A 20,078-nucleotide genomic window follows, 5' to 3' on the forward strand; every position below is an offset into this window, starting at 1 on the left:
AAGGACTTTATGGACATTTATGCACCTTAAAGCGGAGTTCCGGGCACAAAAACGATATTTTTTTTTTGTGCCCATCCGCTAGGTATGCCGCACCTGAAAAGGAATTGGATAGTTAGATTTTTTTTTTTTTAAAACTCACCTTGTAATTGACGATCGTAAATACTCACCTATGACAGCTTCCTCCTCCAGCGCCGAGGCTCTCCCCGTCACTTCCTGCCTCGCAATGATTCCTGGGAGCTAAACGTCATAGCTCCCAGGAATCAATGCGCCGCACCGGCCCCGCTCGTCATTTCCGGGCGACGCCGCATTCCCCTGCTAAACAGCTTCTGGGCATGCCCAGAAGCTGTTTAGGAATGCGGCGCCGCACCGGAAGTGACGAGAGGGGCCGGTGCAGCGCATTCTGGGACACGAAGACGCGGAAGAAGACAGAGAAGAGGACCGCGCCGGCTTCAGCTGCCCACAACCGAGATGGAAACGCTGTGGAAGAAAACTTCTAAGTAAGTATTTCTTCTAAAAGGTAAGTGCGAACCGGGACAGATCAGAGGCTAGCCATTGTGGAATGTGCTAGCCCTGACTGTCCCGGGGGTATGTTAAAAAAAAAAACGTTTCTCTGCCCGGAACTCCGCTTTAAGTTTAGCTTAGCACCTCTGCACTTTGACATCCATTTCGTTTGTTTGGCACTAATGTATGTCGGAATTGACACCAATATTGATTGCTGCTATTCATTTTATTTATATATATTGTTTCTTGCTGCTATTTAGCTCATCACTATTTATTTTTATCATTATATATTTATTAAGATATAATCCGCACATTTTTTGCAATTAATTTGCCCTTCACTGCTCATCATCCTATCCTTTACGAATCACAGAGGTTTGGATTGATTAGATTATCCGTTTTGGGATTATTGCTTGATTTTGTTCTTTTCATCGCTTTGATATCACCTGTGCTTTTTACTTCTTTGGATATTCTATCACTTTGGCTGGCTATTTGTAGATGTTCACGAATTACATTTATATATTTATTTATTGGGAATTACCTGAACTTTATGCAGTCTATAGTTTTTGAGAGAAGATCGATTGGTGATTTATTTGTGGATGCGGATAGAGTGGTTCACCTCATTTAGAGTTGAGCGCTGATTTTCTGCTTATACAATTGATATAGATATAGCATACCATTTCTGTAAAGTGACTGAGACACACCTAGTAAATTACTTATTAATACTTAATAGAACATAATAAATCACCTAAATGTCTGTAGCGCTACCCCTGAAGGAGCTGCAGGTTAAGATGGGTCCTCTGTTTTTGGCCTCAGCCTTCTCAAAAACTCAACCCCTCTGACACACTGGATTGAATAAAGAAAACAGGCAATCACAGTAAAAAAAGCTTTGCAACATGATAATAACAGTGTTTAACCACTTCCCGCCCGCCCACCATCAAATGAAGGCGGAGCGGTGCGGCTATTGTTCTGGGACACTGTCATATGATGGTGCAGGGGCACACAGAGCGGTGATCATGGCCGCGCCGTGTTGCTAGGACACGGCGCGACCCCGATCATGGTAAAGAGCCAATGACCTGGCTCTTTACCCATGTGATCCGCTGTGTCCAATCACAGCTGGTCACATGTAAATGAAGAAGTGCCATTTATCGGCTCTTCTCGCCTCACACTGTCAGAATGTGTGGCAAGGAGAGCCGATCAGTGGCTCCTCCTCAAAGGGGAACCTAGAAAAGGTAATCAGGGCACGGATCATCAGTGCCCTGATTACAAAAAAGCTTAAAAGCAGTGCCCGCAGTGCCCACCATCAGTGCCCACCATAAGTGCCCACAATCAGTGCCCATAGTGTTGCCAGTCAGTGCCTGCTCATCTGTGCTGTCCATCAGTGTCCATCTGTGCCGCCCGTCAGTGCTCATCAGTGCCGCCTATCAGTGCCACCTCTCAGTGCTCAGCAGTGCCACCTTTCAGTGACCATCAGTGCCGCCTATCATTGCTCATCAGTGCCGTCTATCAGTGCCACCTATCAGTGCCCATCAGTGCGGTATATTAGTACCTCCTCATTAGTGCCACCTCATCAGTGCCCATAAGTGCCACCTCATCAGTGCTCATCGAGACTCATCAGATCCGGCAACGTTTTTCCAATCTTCTATTGTCCAATTTTGTATAATGTGACATGTGATTGGCTGATTAGCAATTTGTGTTACCAAGCAATTGAACAGGTCTACCTAATAAAGTGATGTAAATCCATCACCGAATCACATCTTCCTGTGATATACAGTAGATCAGTTTTTCTCAACTTTTTTTTCAGTCAAGACACCCTTTGAAATGATTCACAATCTCGAGACACCCAATTCTAAAATGTAAAAAGCAAATCTTTACATTACGAAGTAATATCCAGGTACGACACCCAACGTTAGAGGTCATTTATTCTTCAAAATACACCTTCGCACACTGATACTGAGTAGTATTGCAATTTTTCTCTCTTTCACTCAGCTAATGTGACCTCATTGCTGATGGAGAGGGACAGGGAAGGTTCAAAAAAGGATGCTATGCAAGCGACGGACATCCGCCTTATCAACCGATGACATCATTGGTTGTTAGCGGGTCGGCGGCTAGAAGGTTGTAATGGTGCAAAATGAAAACCTGTGGCTTTGTGTAACTAAAAGGCAGGCTTGATCTATTAGCAGGCTTATATACAAATTTTGGGCAATTTTTAGGAATTTTGCCAAGGCACCCCTGAAGAAACCTGATGGCACCCCAGGGTGCCTGGGCACGCTGGTTGAAAAACTCTGTAGATCTGCGTCACAAGACAACCTGCTCCGAACCACAACTGGCATTTCCTCAGTTGGAAGCAGAATGTAAATAAAAGGGCAAGGGATTCCAGATGACATTAGGACTATATTTGGATAATGATGTCAACCAGCATCCTCCGCCCCCTTGAAGGTCCCATATGGGTTTTTTTTGGGGGGAGGGGAACTGTGCCTATTTTTTTGTTTGTTTTTGCTTTGGGTCCTCCCCTAGAATCTATACCAGATCCTTATTTGAAAAACTGCCTAGTATTTATCTTGGGGGAAACACTTTTTTTGAGTCCATGGTTACTAGGATGCAGGTGGCCTCCAGCGTCGTAGAAAACAAGGACAGCAATAGTGGTGGTACTGATACCCCAACTAAAGGAATGAGCTCTGGCTGCAGCAGCCAGAGGGTTTAGATGAGTCGGGAAAACTGGCCCATATGGGAAACTGCAAACATGTAACGTTCAGGTCAAACTCTATAGTACATTGCCATGAATTTCAATCTCATCCTTAGTGGATAGGACACTTAACCATTCGCCTACTGGGCACTTTCACCCCCTACCTGGCCAGGCAAATTTGAGGCTTTCATCGCTGTCATACTTTGAATAACAATTGTGCAGTCATGCAACACTGCACCCAAATTACATTTTTATTTTATTTTTTTTACACAAATAGAGCTTTCTTTTGGTGGTATTTATAACAGAAATTGGAGTGTGTGTGTGGGGGAAGGTTATTGCTTTATATACATGATAATGGAGGGTCCCATTATTCAAATCAATAGGTAGAACAACTGTGTATGGTAGGATTTTAAATATCCCTCAAATAAGCACAACCTATATCGATTATGTTATGAATTAAAATGAATAGTTGGTGCACAGACAAGTGGATGTTTTAAAAACAAAATACAAGAGTGTGAGTATTATATATATCTGGAGTTTGGTCATGCTTATTGTAGCTATAATTAAGCACTGATACAAATGTGAAACGCGTCAGCTGTTTTGTTCCTGCACCGCTGTATGCTGTATGAATTTTACCTCTCTCAATAAACGGGATTGCATTGGAGTGCAGCCGTCCAGACATCTCTTTTGTTTCTAAACGTTAATCTCATTGACAAGAAGTCACAGCACCGACCACCATAAGGGAAGGGGTTTAAAGATCCTTATATACATTTGTGTATGCCCAGCCTCAGGGACACAAGAAAACTCATGCTTATGCCTGCAACTGGCTGTAGCTAAAAGGCCATAGTTCAGATAGCTTTGGGCGATGCATTGGATGGTACTGGACCCTAAGCTCGGTATTACTTGGTACCTGCCACTGATTAATCACATCTATAATGATTTTATCCTAATGGTACATCTGGGTGTTATGTGGGCTGCTTCCATACACCGAGGGACCCCATGGACACTTTGGATTGTAAATGATATAGTTGGGTCAGAAGTAGGGATCGGCGAACAGTTCGGCCTGAGCATGAGTTCAGGCCAAACATTTGCCTGTTTGGCCATTCGCCGAACACCCGAATTTGCAGGGTGAATGCCGGGTGTTCACCCCTAAGTTCTCCCTGCAATGCACTGAGCCCTGAACAGTGCATTCTGCACCCTGATTGGGCAAAGCTTTGCCCAATCAGGATGCAGTGTAAGCTGGTTGTTAAGTAACAGGGCTGGGAGGCCGGCCGCGGCATCCTTAACAACCGATGAGTCATCAGCTGTCAATGGGTTTCCCCGCTGACAGCTGAACAATAAAAGAAAAATGGCCTGTAAAAAAATTAAGAAAAAAAAAACCCTTTGAGTCTGGTATGGACCCCACACCAGAATTTTAAAAATGTGGAGTCCCCCCCAAAATCCAGACCCTTACTTGGGCATGCAGCCTGGCAGATCAGGAAAGGGGGGCAGGGCGAACGCCCCCTCCTGAACCATACCAGGTCACATGCCCTCAACATGTGGGTGTGGGTGCTTTTGGGGATGGGATGATGTCAGAGGGGGGCGGTGCCACCGGGTGAAGTAGCCAGATGGTCCCGCCCCTTGCCTATATAAGAAATGTCAAAGCGCATAGCGGGCAGATGTCAGGAGGCCTCCCGGGACGCGAGAGCGTTTTTAATTTTTCAGGTCCGGAAAGTCATGATTGACGATGGATATACTTCGAGGGACACTATTTTTTTAATAAAGGATTTGTCAAAAATTAATTAATTAATTAAAATCACTGCTCCTGAAAAAAAACTTTTTTTTTTATTATTTCATGTCCCCCAGGGCAGTACCCAGACTCCCATACCCCTTTTATGGCCAATACCTTGCATATAAGCCTTCAGAAAGCCTTTACCTATTCGGCTCCCATAGACTTCAATAGGGTTCGCCGTTTGGGTTAGAACATTTCCCCTGTTCGGGAGTTCTGCTGCGAACCAAACAGCAGGGGGGTGTTCGGCACATCACTATGAGTTTTTTATTTAAAAGCCAAACGGTTACTCAAATAGATGAAATACAGTTAGGCATGTAATGATTAGTGGTGTCTGGGCCACCCGGAAGTGTAATGGAGCCAATCATAGAGGGCAGGCCGCTCCTAAGCCTGAAGTGGATGCTTGGAAACACGTCACCTGACTTGTCTGCAGTCTCCCATTGATGTCATTTCCGGCCTCCAGTGCGTTCCACTCTGGTTATGATTCCACTTGGAAGGCGGCTTTCAGTCTGGTATAGACATATCAGGCTAAGGAGCAGCTTGTCCTCTGCAGTGGACTCTGAGAAACATCCACCTTGCCCAGTTATTTATCTCTACTGCTTCATTCCTCTGCAATCAGCATAAGTCACTTCTGACAAGTTTTCCTGACATCAAGAGAAAAATGGTGATGGGGAGGGAGCTCCAGCACACAGTCTGTGATTGACAGGCACAGTTCTGTTCTTGTGTGCTTTGTGAAATTGGGGGGGGGGGGGGGTTGAGTAGTGTCCCTTCCCTCCAATCAGCTCTCAGAGTTCTTCTCACTGAGATCTACAGGTAATTACAAGTCTCCACCCCCTGCTTTCTGAAAGTGCAGACAAGCTGTATAAACTCTGGACTTTAAATGGCTGGATAGGAGAGTTGGCTTCAGATAAACAAGTACAACTTATGTAGGAGGATATATTTCAACTCTGTGTATCACCTGAGGCCAGTCACCAGTCACTGGGTATTTGTGGGGGTTTACAACCACTCTTAGTTTGCTAGAATTTCTTATTGTTAATAATAAGTTCATGTTTGCATGTTCCCATTTCCTCCAGATACAGGGTTCTGCTATAGGTACTAAATGTACTGGGGGAATCCATATTGGAGAAGGATCTGGGGGAATCCATATTGGAGAAGGATCTGGGTGTTCTGGTAGATCATAAACTTAATAATAGCATGCAATGCCAAGCTGCGGTTTCCAAAGCAAGCAAAATCCTTTCTTGTATTAACAGAAGCATGGACTCCAGAGAGAGAGAGATATAATTTTGTCCCTGTACTGAAATCAGTAAGACCTCATCTGGAATATGCAGTTCAGTTTTGGACACCAATTCACAAAAAGCATATCGGGGAACTGGAGAAAGTGCTGAAAAGGGCAACCAAACCGATAAGAGGCATGGAGGAGCTCAGCTATGAGGAAAGATTAGAGGAACTGAATTTATTCTCTCTTGAGCAGAGGAGATTAAGGGGGGATATGATAAACATGTATAAATACATGATAAAAGAAAGACAAGCTCCAAAACAGAAATATATATCTTAGATGGATATTGAAGTAAAGGTATCCACGTCCCAAAATTCATTAAAAAATAGGAACAAGGAGGGGCAGGGGGACTTTTAAAGGGGATACCGTCATTAGACCAATAATCAAAGTACATATGGGGTAAAAAACAATCTTTATTGGAAGAAACCATCATCATATATAGAAGAGATAGCTGTATTAAAAAACATAGATACTGTATTGCAAATATTGTAGGTAGCATGCACAGAAACCCAAGGGGTAACATAGGTTTGATGTAGTGATGAACGTTGATGCCCATACACTGGCCCAACATGTTTCGCGGGTGACCGCTTCTTCAGGGGCATATACACAGATAAGGGACATCACAGATGCTACCAGAACAAGAATGAAAAAGAACATGATGAGTGGAACAAAATATCACACAAAACATAATACATGCAGTACACGAGTATTCATTTGAGATGTAGGGGTCAAAAGGAGAGGCTCACATGAGGCCATAACACCCACCTGCAACCAGACCGATCCTAAAACCTAGAGGACAGACCAGGGATCGCAATTAGGGTAGATGTCCCCCCAGGCGGACATGGGAGCGGTCCAAACCTAAACGAGGCTAGGTAGTAAGGGTCACGATGGTAGCGTGATTGTTCACTATAAAACAAGGTAGGATAAGGAAGAAATTGAATATGTAGAATATCCATATTGTTCCTCAAAGTATATGGAAGATTATAAGTATGGGTAAAGAAAAAGGAGGTATATATGGGAAACAATCTTACCGAAAGGTATGTATACATCCCATAATCCATCCAGATGAGAGGGCTACAGGGTGGCTAATGGAAGAGCCTATGCTGGTAAGTAGGAGGGGGGGGGATCAAAAATATATAATCCAATATCCCTAATCGGGTGTAAGAAAAACAAAAGGTTACCATATAAGGTGGATGTTAATTAAAAATGAACAAGGAGTGACACCCAAAGTGTGAGGGAAGAACCTAAATAATGTGGAAGATAATATGGGGAACCATAGTGAACACCATATGTGTATAATAAATACACTTGTACATACACGTGTATATACCATAAGTGTGATGAGATATGTTGAGTGATTTAGAAGTGAGAAAGGTGAAAAAATGGTGGTTGTAGGGAATCTACAACTTGAAGAAAAATTGAGGGAAAACTAATAGTGGAGATGAAAACAATGCAAGTGACAACCAACACCGCCATAGATTTATGGCATAATGTGCTGGCATGAATAGATACCAAAGTGAGAATATGAACCAAACCGAACCAGTGAAAAATCAAAAAAAGAAAAAAAATAATAATAATTATAAAAAAAATAAAATAAAATAAACTAAATAACAGTGTGCAGACAAGGGGAGTGAGAAGGGTGAGAAACACCAGTGCGATAAATAATTAGTGATAATCATAATAGCATAGGGAAAATGCTAGATAGTTATGGTAGAATGAATAATAACAGCCAATGTAGGTGATTACCTGGCAATCCAAGCAGCAAGGTATCCTGTAGCCGTATGGACTGGAATGGAAAGAAATGGTGCCTATAAGGAGAACAGCTCCACCCCAAACACAGCTGACACGGCTTCTGTTGAGAGCCGTGTAATTAGTGACATAATGTGCTAACATGAATAGATACCAAGGTGGGAATATAAACCAAACCAAACCAGTGAAAGAACAAAAAATAATAAATAACAGTGTGCAGACAGAGGGAGTGAGAAAGGTATAAAATATCAGTGCGATAAATATTAGGGATAATCATAATAGCATAGGGAAAATGCTAGATGGTTGTGGTAGAATAAATATATATATATATATTTTTGATCCCCCCCCTCCTACTTACCAGCATAGGCTCTTCCATTAGCCACCCTGTAGCCCTCTCATCTGGATGGATTATGGGATGTATACATACATACCTTTCGGTAAGATTGTTTCCCATATATACCTCCTTTTTCTTTACCCATACTTATAATCTTCCATATACTTTGAGGATCAATATGGATATTCTACATATTCAATTTCTTCCTTATCCTACCTTGTTTTATAGTGAACAATCACGCCACCATTGTGACCCTTACTACCTAGCCTCGTTTAGGTTTGGACTGCTCCCATGTCCGCCTGGGGGGACATCTACCCTAATTGCGATCCCTGGTCTGTCCTCTAGGTTTTAGGATCGGTCTGGTTGCAGGTGGGTGTTATGGCCTCATGTGAGCCTCTCCTTTTGACCCCTACATCTCAAATGAATACTCGTGTACTGCATGTATTATGTTTTGTGTGATATTTTGTTCCACTCATCATGTTCTTTTTCATTCTTGTTCTGGTAGCATCTGTGATGTCCCTTATCTGTGTATATGCCCCTGAAGAAGCGGTCACCCGCGAAACATGTTGGGCCAGTGTATGGGCATCAACGTTCATCACTACATCAAACCTATGTTACCCCTTGGGTTTCTGTGCATGCTACCTACAATATTTGCAATACAGTATCTATGTTTTTTAATACAGCTATCTCTTCTATATATGATGATGGTTTCTTCCAATAAAGATTGTTTTTTACCCCATATGTACTTTGATTATTGGTCTAATGACGGTATCCCCATTAAAAGTCCCCCTGCCCCTCCTTGTTCCTATTTTTTAATGAATTTTGGGACGTGGATACCTTTACTTCAATATCCATCTAAGATATATATTTCTGTTTTGGAGCTTGTCTTTCTTTTATCATATGTTTGGGTGGATAACACACCCGGGGCCCTTTCCATTTTTGACAGCTCTACCAAACCTGCATAATAATAATCATTTATATATATATATCTATTTATGTTTGATTACTCTATTTTTTTGTGCAATTATGGATCTGCTGGGTTGAGTCTGGTAGACTCCATGGCCCATATTCTATTCCTCCCTCCCTCCCTTGTCCATTCTCCCACGCCCCCATCCCCTTCCCCCTTTCCCCTTTGATCCACTATTCACTTCAATCGGCTAGATCAAGACCCTTACCAGGTTAGTCTATCTAGCTATAGAATTTGGGACTTAATGTCCCAAATATACATCTATATAGTCATTATGATTTATTGGATGTCCTTTATTTATATAACCACTTAATATACATATTTTCTATTTATTATATATTTATTGTTTATTTTATATTCTAGTGCAATGTCATATGTATATTTGTTATTTTGTAAATGTTTGTGGTCACAAGGGGGAGCCCCTTGGCAAACCCATTCCCCACCATGTCCATCCCAACCCTTATAGGACATGACCTTTTCCATCATGAACCTCCAATTGATTGGAGGTGGCAGGATCGTATTGGGTGCTCCCCATGGCGGGCATGCGACGCCCCTCTGGGACTGCTTCCCCACAAGGGTTGTGCGTCCCTGAGTTGGATACCAACTCATCTCCTTCTGTTCGTGGACACATATGGCCGCAATCGGCCCTTTGCCCGCCCATTGGCTGACGATGTGTTGCTACCAACTATGCGCCTGCGCTCCTTTCCCAGCGCATGAGACATGCGTTGGGTACCACGCATGCGCATTTGGTGCGTCGGCCCCGGACACAGCATAGTTACACGGCTCTCAACAGAAGCCGTGTCAGCTGTGTTTGGGGTGGAGCTGTTCTCCTGATAGGCACTATTTCTCTCATTCCAGTCCATATGGCCATGGGATACCTTGCTGCTTGGATTGCCAGGTATTCACCTACATTGGTCATCAATATTTATTCTACCACAACCATCTAGCATTTTCCCTATGCTATTATGATTATCCCTAATATTTATCGCACTGATATTTTATACCTTTCTCACTCCCTCTGTCTGCACACTGTTATTTATTATTTTTTGTTCTTTCACTGGTTTGGTTTGGTTTATATTCCCACCTTGGTATCTATTCATGTTAGCACATTATGTCACTAATTACACGGCTCTCAACAGAAGCCGTGTCAGCTGTGTTTGGGGTGGAGCTGTTCTCCTTATAGGCACCATTTCTTTCCATTCCAGTCCATACGGCTACAGGATACCTTGCTGCTTGGATTGCCAGGTAATCACCTACATTGGCTGTTATTATTCATTCTACCATAACTATCTAGCATTCTCCCTATGCTATTATGATTATCACTAATTATTTATCGCACTGGTGTTTCTCACCCTTCTCACTCCCCTTGTCTGCACACTGTTATTTAGTTTATTTTATTTATTTTTATAATTATTTTTTTTTTTTTTCTTTTTTTGATTTTTCACTGGTTCGGTTTGGTTCATATTCTCACTTTGGTATCTATTCCTGCCAGCACATTATGCCATAAATCTATGGCGGTGTTGGTTGTCACTTGCATTGTTTTCATCTCCACTATTAGTTTTACCTCACTTTTTCTTCAAGTTGTAGATTCCCTACAACCACCATTTTTTCACCTTTCTCACTTCTAAATCACTCAACATATCTCATCACACTTATGGTATATACACGTGTATGTACAGGTGTATTTATTATACACATATGGTGTTCACTATGGTTCCCCATATTATCTTCCACATTATTTAGGTTCTTCCCTCACACTTTGGGTGTCACTCCTTGTTCATTTTTAATTAACATCCACCTTATATGGTAACCTTTGTTTTTCTTACACCCGATTAGGGATATTGGATTATATATTTTTGATCCCCCCCCTCCTACTTACCAGCATAGGCTCTTCCATTAGCCACCCTGTAGCCCTCTCATCTGGATGGATTATGGGATGTATACATACATACCTTTCGGTAAGATTGTTTCCCATATATACCTCCTTTTTCTTTACCCATACTTATAATCTTCCATATACTTTGAGGATATTCTACATATTCAATTTCTTCCTTATCCTACCTTAATTTATAGTGAACAATCACGCCACCATCGTGACTCTTACTACCTAGCCTCGTTTAGGTTTGGACCGCTCCCATGTCCGCCTGGGGGGACATCTACCCTAATTGCGATCCCTGGTCTGTCCTCTAGGTTTTAGGATCGGCCTGGTTGCAAGTGGGTGTTATGGCCTCATGTGAGCCTCTCCTTTTGACCCCTACATCTCAAATGAATACTCGTGTACTGCATGTATTATGTTTTGTGTGATATTTTGTTCCACTCATCATGTTCTTTTTCATTCTTGTTCTGGTAGCATCTGTGATGTCCCTTATCTGTGTATATGCCCCTGAAGAAGCGGTCACCCGCGAAACATGTTGGGCCAGTGTATGGGCATCAACGTTCATCACTACATCAAACCTATGTTACCCCTTGGGTTTCTGTGCATGCTACCTACAATATTTGCAATACAGTATCTATGTTTTTTAATGCAGCTATCTCTTCTATATATGATGATGGTTTCTTCCAATAAAGATTGTTTTTTACCCCATATGTACTTTGATTATTGGTCTAATGACGGTATCCCCTTTAAAAGTCCCCCTGCCCCTCCTTGTTCCTATTTTTTAATGTATAAATACATAAGGGGTCCATATAGCGAACTTGGTTGAGTTATTCACTTTAACCACTTTACCACCGGAGGATTTTGCTGTCTTGCGTCCAGGCCACTTTATGCGATTCGGCACTGTGCAAATTTAACTGACAATTGCGCGGTCGTGCGACGCTGTACCCAAACAAAATTTACATCCTTTTTTTCCCACAAACAGAGCTTTCTTTTGGTGGTATTTGATCACCTGTGCGATTTTTACTTTTTGCGCTATAAACAAAAAAAGAGCGTCAATTTTGCAAAAATAACAATATTTTTCACATTTTTTTATATGAAATTCCCCCCAAAAAAATGTAAAACTCAAAATTTTTTAACATTTTTTGCCAATTTGTTTTCTGCTACCTATGTTTGGTAAAAAAATCACAATAGGTGTATTTTGATTGGTTTGCGCAAAAGTTATTGCGTTTACTAACTAAGGGAAAGTTTTCTGTCATTTTTGTTGTTTTTTTTTTTTAAGAGTAATTGCGGCGATCTGCGATTTTTTTTTTTTTTTTTTTTTTTTTTTTTTTTTTTTTTTTTTTTTTTTTTTTTTGCGGGACTGTGACATTGCGGCGGACAGATCAGACCCCTGACTGACATTTTTGACACTTTTGGGGGTACCAGTGACATTACTACAGTAATCAGTGCTATAAATATGCACTGTTACTTTAAAAATGACACTGGCAGGGAAGGGGTTAATTTTATTGGAGAGGGAGGGGTTAATGTATGCCTGGTGCTTACTAACGTGTGTGGGGGGAGGTGACTGAGTGACACAGGGACAGATCGCAGGTTCAGCTATGCTGAACCCTGCAATCTGCCACTGTCTGTCACTTAGGAGATCCGCCCGCTTTGTTTACACAAGCGGGCGGATCTCCAGACTCGATTCCCCGACAATCGGGGAAGAGCGGCGGTGATCACCGCCGCTCCTCCCTTGGCCCGACTCCTGCTGTGACTGAATACAGCAGGAGCGAGCCTCCGGCGGCGCGCGTGCGCCACCCACAAGGGGAAGAGTCCAGCGACATAGGTCTACGTCGATGGACGGGAACGAGCCACTTTGCCGCAGTAGAGCTCCAGAGAGCGGTCGGCAAGTGGATAAGGTCATCACAGAAGACAAGGGGGTACTCTTTAGAGGAAAATAGATTTTTATCTCCAAATACAGAAAGATTTCTTCAAGGTAAGAGCTGTGAAAATATGGAATAGACTCCCTCAAGAGCTGGTTCTGGCCAGCTCAGTAGATTGCTTTAAAAAGGCCTGGATTATTTCCTAGATACTGATAATATAGCTGGGTACTAACATTTATAGGTTAAGTTGATCCAGGGAATATCCGATTGCCTCTAGGGGGATCCGGAAAGAATTTTTTTTTCCCCTGCTGGAGCAAATTGGATCATGCTTTGCTGGGGACTTGCCCAGTCTGGGCCTTCTTCTGGATCAGCTGTGAATATAGGGTTATGTACATAGGATTGTATAATTGTATTTGTTTTATTTTTTTCCCCCTTTTATGGACTAGATGGACTTATGTCTTTTTTCAACCTGACTTACTATATAATTATGTAACTAGCTCACTGATGAAAGGACAATTACAAAATAATTGTACAGGAAACCCACTGTGGGGTTGGATATTGAAACAATTCATGGATGCTCGTTTTTTTAAAAGCATATCTAAGAGATTTGATCTGGTATTTGGAGATCACGTTCCACACCATACTTTTGGCTGACTCCCTTCTGTAGAAATGCGTAGTGCATGCCATATGGTATTTCATTTCCTTGGGATAGTAGAGTCACTTCTTAGACAAACATTGTGGCTATACTTTGTATGATTAATGTGTTCACTAGAATTTATTATTGATGACTATTTACAGAGTGGTACCGACAGCCAAGAAATGGAGTGATACTGATAGTTTATATGTTTCCTTATTCCAGGATGATAGCTGGTAATGGAATATTAGGGTCTGTGCTGGCAGATGGATCTATTTTGTTCGTAAATGTGTTTGAATACTTTTACTCTGAACAATACCAATCCCATATTTTTATATAATATTTTCTAAAATATAGAGAATTTTTTATATAATTACAGCTTTCCTTCTTTAATATACTGTACATAGGATACATACTGGATTTGGATTTGGAATAATGGTGGTGTGTGTGCGGTTGGGAGGCATCAAAAATGCATGGTTTGACCTACGTGTAGGCAGGTGCAATCCGTATTCTCCACTGTAGGTGGCGCTCGACCATAGTGGCAATGCAAATTGGAGAGGAAGTTGAGAGGTATTTGTGTCCTCTTTGGTCACAGGGGAACAGCGATCTGATAGGGTGCTGGCACCCCATGGGATTTTGGTGGCAATCTTTGGTTAAGCACACAGTCAGTGTGTGAAACGCGTCTACCTTGTCACGATTTTGGATGTCCAGTCAATAAATCTGGATTTTGACTCAACCTGGAGTGCTGCCGATTCCTTTTCCTTTATCAATCTTTGGTCAGGCAGACTCTATTTAAGACTCTGGCTCCAGGACTTGGTGCTCTTTGTTCGAGTGGCTAGCGTAGGGACAGGTTCCCCATCTGTAAGGGACATTACTTAGAGATAGGGAAAAGCTTCTGGAGGAGTAGGGCCAGGCCACATTCAGCTCCTCGTGACAGATTCTGTCGGCATCTCTGAGTCTCCTGTCAGTAACAACCCATTCAATCTATACAGACAAAGAAACCAAAACAAATACGTTCAGAAATGAAGTTATGTGTAATAAAATTGAATGAAAGGTGGGGTGAGGCGCTAGCACTATGCCATATATATAAATACAACCAATCGCAAATATAATCAAAAATATATAGCAAACTCAGTATTAGGCTCCATGTACACGGGACGTTGTTAAAAGTCCCTTTGAATGCTGGAATTTTTAGGACGTTTGAAACGTCCGTTCGGTCGCGTTTGTACCCGCGTTTAGCGGGCGTTTAGCGGCGTTTGCGGGCGTTTGCGTTTAGAAGCGTTCCTAGAGGTCAAAAAATTATTCCCCTTTAAAATGGAAAAACACGAACGCTAAACGCGGGTCATCGCGTTTGGACGCTTTTGGACGCGTTCAGATGCGTTCGGACGCGTTCAGATGCGTTCAGACGCGTTTGTGCATTTGAAACGCCGGGAAACACACGTCGAACGCAAATAATTGCGTTCTAAAAACAGTCCCTGAACGCAACTGCCTGCAAATGACTGTAAACGACCTGGTGTACATGGACAGATAAGATAAAATGTAGATGGGTTCAGGGGCTTCTGAAAAAAACGCCCAACTGCTCCTAAACGGCCATTTCCAGCGTCCCGTGTACATGGAGCCTTAGACGTAGAAATGCTGTAAATATCACCATATTTGACGTGTATCAGTGAAAAAATCAAGGTGTGATGAAATAAACCTAAATCAATTAATACCAGTGCACAAAATAACCATGGATAAACGACAATAAATATTGATAAAAGTACATGTGCAGTAATCCTCCCAAACTAAATCATACTGGCGCTATAGGTGAGAGCACTGAATTATACAACAAGAGATAGGCAGGTGAAGTGCTTCATGCAATAAACCGTGTATGTGTATATTCTGGTATAAAGTCACCAGAACAAATATAATAAAGCTGAAATGCAAATGAATGTGTGTAGATAGGTGCAAGACAAATATATATTATGAAAGTGAAATCTTGCAATTTTTTTATCAATATATTTTTTTTTTTGTGTCACCTTCATAATATATATTTGTCATTATCTGTTAAGATGAGGATCCAAATTGGACTTCCATTAACGTCTATGAGCAAAAGTCGGATAGAAGTCGCCTTGAAGTAGTACAATAACCTTTTCTAAATTCAGAGCAACTTCAGTAGTGCTAATTAAGGCCACTTTCACACTTTTGCGACCTGTCCTGCGACTTGGGACTGGAAGATTTCCAATGAGTACCGTACATATCTGTGGGACTTCAAGTCGCAATGACTTTAGAGTAGTCCCTGCACTACTTTGGTCTGACTTTGATGCATTTTAAAGGTCCATAGACCCCAGGATGACACAGGCATTGCTTCAAGTCCAGTCAAAATCGTGGCAAAATTGAGGCAAACTCGCATGACTTTTAAGGTTGTACATGTGTGAAAGGGGCCTAAGACAGCTCTCATTGACTAAAATGGGATTTGCCATGTCACGTGACTTGGGGCCTCACAAGTTGGATCCCAAGTCGCGGTGCAAACCGAGCCTAAAACCAATAAGCTGATTGGTTACTATGCACAGCTGCACCAGATTCTGTGTGCACTAGTTTTAGTATATCTACCGCTATGGCTGTTCTCAGACCCCCCTCTTTTTAACCACTTAAGCCCCAGAAGATTTTACCCCCTTCCTGACCAGGGGGTATTTTGCGATTCGGCACTGCGTGACTTTAACGGACAATTGCGCGGTCGTGCAACGCTGTACCTAAACGAATTTGGCGTCCTTTTTTTCCCACAAACAGAGCTTTCTTTTGGCGGTATTTGATCACCTGTGCGATTTTTTGATCACGCGCTATAAACAAAAAAAGAGCGTAAATTTTGCAAAAATAGCAATATTTTTCCCTTTTTTTTATATGAAATTCCCCCAAAAATAAATGTAAAAATCAAAATTTTTTAATATTTTCGGCCAATTTGTTTTATGCTACCTATGTTTGGTAAAAAAAATCGCAAAAAGCGTATTTTGATTGGTTTGCGCAAAAGTTATTGTGTTTACTAACAAAGGGAAAGATTTTTGTCATTTTTGTTGTTTTTTTTTTTAACGCGTAATGGCGGCGATCTGCGATTTTTTTCGCGGTACTGCGACAATGCGGCGGACAGATCGGACCCTTGACTGACATTTTTGACACTTTTGGGGTTACCAGTGACATTTCTACAGTAATCAGTGCTATATATATGCACTGTTACTGTAAAAATACACTGGTAGTGAAGGGGTTAACTTTATTTGAGAGGGAGGGGCTGTGTGTGTCCCTAGGGGCGTGATTCTAACTGTGATTGGCTGGGGCTTCAACTGTATGCAGAGTGATCAATGGATCTACATAGTAGATCCATGTGATCATCTCTCATACAGAGAGGAGAATGACAGGCAGCTTGTTTACACAAGCTGCCTGACTTTCTCCCTCTCCCCCGCCGATCGCAGAGTGGCCGGCAGCGATCGGGTCCGCCGGTCACACGCGCGGGGGGGTCCGTGACCACGCGGGAGCGCGCCTCCGGCGGCGCGCGCTCGCTCCCTAAACCCTCACAGGCGAGCGACGTAGACCTACGTCACTTTGCCTGTGAGGGGCTGACCGCCCACGTAGATAGTCGTGCGGCGGTCGGCAAGTGGTTAAAAGTAAAAGGCTGGGCTATGGACTCCCCTACACATTACTTTGAGTCTCATGATTCTGCTACATTATATAAAAATATTAGGAAGAACTGCGATATAAAATATGAGGATCATAAAATAGGTAAATTGAGTAAATGCTACCATAAAACTTTATTGTATTTGACTACTGGTGTTTGGAAACTGCTTCCGAGGAATTCTTCCATCAATCCTACAAAATAAAAGCATGTTACCTGTCCTGATAGGACATGCAGAATTCAGGAAAGGCTGGGACAGAAAGAATAGATTGGAGGACTGAAGCATAAAAAAAAGAGGTATATAACCAAGATTTTATGTTTTTTACCAAGGCTAGATTTAAAAAAATCTTTTTATGTAATCCAGCAAAAGTGTGCACAATCCAGGAAGGGCTAGGTTGGGCATATTACAAGCCTAAGGAATAGTTTTATATATAGAGATGTCAACAAGAAATAAAGTGTACAAAGTTAGATATAGTAACGAAATTAAGGAATACTATGTGCAGGAGAGGAGTGTGGAGGGGATGACAGTGAGCAGTATGTACAGGAGAGGAGTGTGGAGGGGATGACAGTGGGCAGTATGTACAGGAGAGGAGTGTGGAGGGGATGACAGTGGGCAGTATGTACAGGAGAGGAGTGTGGAGGGGATGACAGTGAGCAGTATGTGCAGGAGAGGAGTGTGGAGGGATGACATTGAGTAGTATGTACAGGAGAGGAGTGTGGATGGGATGACAGTGAGCAGTATGTACAGGAGAGGAGTGTGGAGGGGATGACAATGGGCAGTATGTAAAGGAGAGGAGTGTGGAGGAATGACAATGAGCAATATGTACAGGAGAGGAGTGTGGAGGGGATGACAGTGGGCAGTATGTATAGGAGAGGAGTGTGGAGGGATGACAGTGGGCAGTATGTACAGGAGAGGAGTGTGGAGGGGATGACAGTGAGCAGTATGTACAGGAGAGGAGTGTGGAGGGATGACAGTGGGCAGTATGTACAGGAGAGGAGTGTGGAGGGGATGAGAGTGAGCAGTATGTACAGGAGAGGAGTGTGGAGGGGATGACAGTGAGCAGTATGTATAGGAGAGGAGTGTGGAGGGATGACAGTGGGCAGTATGTACAGGAGAGGAGTGTGGAGGGATGACAGTGGGCAGTATGTACAGGAGAGGAGTGTGGAGGGGATGACAGTGGGCAGTATGTATAGGAGAGGAGTATGGAGGGATGACAGTGGGCAGTATGTACAGGAGAGGAGTGTGGAGGGGATGAGAGTGAGCAGTATGTACAGGAGAGGAGTGTGGAGGGGATGACAGTGAGCAGTATGTGCAGGAGAGGAGTGTGGAGGGATGACATTGAGCAGTATGTACAGGAGAGGAGTGTGGATGGGATGACAGTGAGCAGTATGTACAGGAGAGGAGTGTGGAGGGGATGACAGTGGGCAGTATGTAAAGGAGAGGAGTGTGGAGGAATGACAGTGAGCAGTATGTACAGGAGAGGAGTGTGGAGGGGATGACAGTGGGCAGTATGTATAGGAGAGGAGTGTGGAGGGATGACAGTGGGCAGTATGTACAGGAGAGGAGTGTGGAGGGGATGACAGTGAGCAGTATGTACAGGAGAGGAGTGTGGAGGGGATGACAGTGGGCAGTATGTACAGGAGAGGAGTGTGGAGGGGATGACAGTGGGCAGTATGTATAGGAGAGGAGTATGGAGGGATGACAGTGGGCAGTATGTACAGGAGAGGAGTGTGGAGGGTATGACAGTGGACAGTATGTACAGGAGAGGAGTGTGGAGGGTATAACAGTGGGCAGTATGTACAGGAGGGGAATGTGGAGGGGATGACAGTGGGCAGTAAGTATAGGAGAGGAGTGTGGAGGGATGACAGTGGGCAGTATGTACAGGAGAGGAGTGTGGAGTAGATGGCAGTGGACAGTATGTACAGGAGAGGAGTGTGGAGGGTATAACAGTGGGCAGTATGTACAGGAGAGGAGTGTGGAGGATATGACAGTGGGCAGTATGTACAGGAGAGGAGGAGTGTGGAGGGTATAACAGTGGGCAGTATGTACAGGAGAGGAGTGTGGAGGATATGACAGTGAGCAGTATGTACAGGAGAGGAGTGTGGAGGGATGACAGTGGGCAGTATGTACAGGAGAGGAGTGTGGAGGGTATTACAGTGGGAAGTATGTACAGGAGAGGAGTGTGGAGGGATGACAGTGGGCGGTATGTACAGGAGAGGAGTGTGGAGGGTATGACAGTGGGCAGTATGTACAGAAGAGGAGTGTGGAGGGATGACAGTAGACAATATGTACAGGAGAGGAGTGTGAAGGAATGACAGTGGGCAGTATGTACAGGAGAGGAGTGTGGAGGGGATGACAGTGAGCAGTATGTACAGGAGAGGAGTGTGGAGCGATGACAGTGGGCGGTATGTACAGGAGAGGAGTGTGGAGGGGATAACAGTGGGCAGTATGTACAGAAGAGGAGTGTGGAGGGATGACAGTGGGCAGTATGTACAGGAGAGGAGTGTGGAGTAGATGGCAGTGGACAGTATGTACAGGAGAGGAGTGTGGATCGTAAAACAGTGGGCAGTATGTACAGGAGAGGAGTGTGGAGGATATGACAGTGGGCAGTATGTACAGGAGAGGAGTGTGGAAGATGACAGTGGGCAGTATGTATAGGAGAGGAGGAGTGTGGAGGGTATAACAGTGGGCAGTATGTACAGGAGAGGAGTGTGGAGGGTATGACAGTGGGAAGTTTGTACAGGAGAGGAGTGTGGAGGGATGACAGTGGGCGGTATGTAGAGG

Source organism: Pelophylax lessonae (genome assembly GCF_965119305.1).
Source record: "Pelophylax lessonae genome assembly, chromosome: 4".
Lineage (NCBI taxonomy): Eukaryota > Metazoa > Chordata > Amphibia > Anura > Ranidae > Pelophylax > Pelophylax lessonae.